General features: G+C 38.5%; 1 protein-coding gene across 7 annotated transcripts in view; it reads left to right on the top strand.

Moving 5' to 3' along the window:
* The window catches only part of klhdc8a (kelch domain containing 8A), a 66,766-nt gene that overhangs the window by 48,930 nt on the left and 15,458 nt on the right, over positions 1–2,378 (top strand). The window lies entirely within an intron of this gene.

Below are 2,378 nucleotides of genomic sequence, written 5' to 3'. Positions count from 1 at the left end.
ACACACACACACACACACACACACACACACACACACACACACACACACACACAGTAGGATTGGGCGATATGCACTATAGTCCAGTCATCCTGCTATTTTGACTGACTGATAGAATTGCCACCAGGGCTCCAGAGGTTAATGTACGCCCACCAGGGTAGTGCTATCAACCCTCCATACTGCACACAATTGGGCTCAAAAGCTAAAAGACTCAGTAGTGTGCAGGTGAAGGAGCAACACACAAAAAAATGAATGATTTAGCTTAACTGTAATTAGTTGGCATAAGTGGATGGATCTCAGCTGAACAGTTGAAACAGTGTTAAGTCACACATTTTCGGTCTTTACCCTTTTAGCTCACACCTGCAGTTCTACTAACTCATCCAGTCTTTTTGTGTGTGTTTAAAGTATCTCCTGTTTATCTGCTCCACTCTTTACTGTCCTCCCCACATACACCAGAGATTTTCGCTGTCAAAAACACTCAGCAGGAAAAAAGTGAAGAAGAAATAAACAAGATCATCACATAATGCTGTAATTTCAATAACCTCCTCTTTTCTATCACTTGATGATAGAAAATGTTCACATCATTCTATTATTTAATGACACACACACTCGTTTTCATGTCTTAGTAAGGACAAAGAATTGACAAAACGCTTTCCTCAGCTCTATAGCCTAACCCTAACCACCAGAAATGAATGCCTAACCCTAACCTATTTGTAACCTAACCCTAAAACCATATTTTAGGCCTCAAAAATGCCTTCAAATTCATGAGAACTGGCATTTGATCCCCACAGTGACTGTTGGGCCCCCTAAGTATAGTGCCATTCCAATTTCTGGTTCTAAAAAAGACCCAAACACACACACACGCACACACAGACTTACATCAATTTCAAGTCACGTAAAAGTCCAGGCAGGAGCGTGAAATAACACATTTTTCCTTCATAAACTTTTATTGCACTCAAACTATTTGAATTTCAGCACCATGGACAGCTCTAAAACACAACTGTTTGTAATGGTGAACCTACACAAATTCGGCTGCATGCACTTCAATAACATGTAGGATATAGATCATATGTACACACACACACACACACACACACACACACACAAGACTACTCCATGTAATCTGCAAATCCATTTGGGTTTTGATTAGTTTCTTTTGTTAGCTTAACAAATTGTTGTTGTTCTATTAAAACACAAAGTATATAAATAAAGTTCTGCCAATCAGGCATTTTTGCTTTGTTTTATCCCAACGCTATAATTTATTCCGTCAGTCACTCTGACTGCCAAACTGTCACCAGACTTATATATATCGCACACAAAAGTAACATCAGTCTGTGAATGTCAGCGACCTGAGGAGAGTATCTGCTGGACTTTTGAACAGAGCCTCTTGGAAAATATGAACGTATCATAATTCATATTTTTGACCACACTCGTCTCCATTTACATGACCCTGCGTGCACTCTCATCTTCACACTGTCATTTCTTGCATTCTGTGATTATTGATGGCTTGTGTTTTTAAACATGAAGGCATAAAACAATGATTTCATTGTACTGCTAATGTACTTATATAAAATGTGAAATCGAAATTTAAACGCATGCAGTAATGCCTGCATGCTCTGGTTCAAAAATACTGTGCTGTGAAAGGGACACTTCAAATCCAACAACGAGTACATGTCCAGCTAATAGATCCAACCTGCAGTATTTATTTATTTATTTATTTAGTTATAGGTGGAAAAACTCCACAGCTGATGCTTTTATATACAGTTTCTATATAATTTCTTTGGATTTTTTTCTAAACTCTCTTTTCATGCTCTGCACATCTCTCAAAAGTCGCTGCAGTGATTTTAATGCCCAAACCAGAGTTTGTAGAGAGTGCAGACCGTCATTAGCGTTACAGCGGAGTCCTTTGTCACGCGTTAGGTGACGCTCAAACATCTCTCCCCACAGAAGGACAACGACCTCCAGACCAAATAACCCTCTCTGTGCCAGCCGTGATTTTAACACATGTAAGCGGTATTCCAGGAATCACTGACAGAAAGTTACATTGTTTTCAATGTATGTTCTCAAACTTTTTATACAAACTTTAAATGAGGGATTGTTGCTTTTCTTATTATACTGCTTGTTGTTCAGCTGCCGCTCTTCATTGGCACTGGAATTATTGGCACCTCTTAATGCTCAAATAGCCTTCTACAGACAAGCAGCAAGACCCGTCTCTGCCTGTCTGTGAAACTTTCTTAGTGAATGCCATTGATGTGTTTTGTCCGATAAAATTAATCACAAAAGATTTTCAATTTTTACATTATTGTTTTTAAAAGTATACAGTCCAGAATATGTACTAAAACTGTGGTAATACATCTGCAAACTTTGTGACATCATTTTGA

This window comes from Pundamilia nyererei, unplaced genomic scaffold (genome assembly GCF_000239375.1).
Source record: "Pundamilia nyererei isolate P.nyererei 1_Seehausen unplaced genomic scaffold, PunNye1.0 scaffold00021, whole genome shotgun sequence".
Lineage (NCBI taxonomy): Eukaryota > Metazoa > Chordata > Actinopteri > Cichliformes > Cichlidae > Pundamilia > Pundamilia nyererei.
The sequence above is the reverse complement of the archived record's forward strand: the minus strand, read 5'-3'. Positions and strand labels throughout refer to the sequence as shown.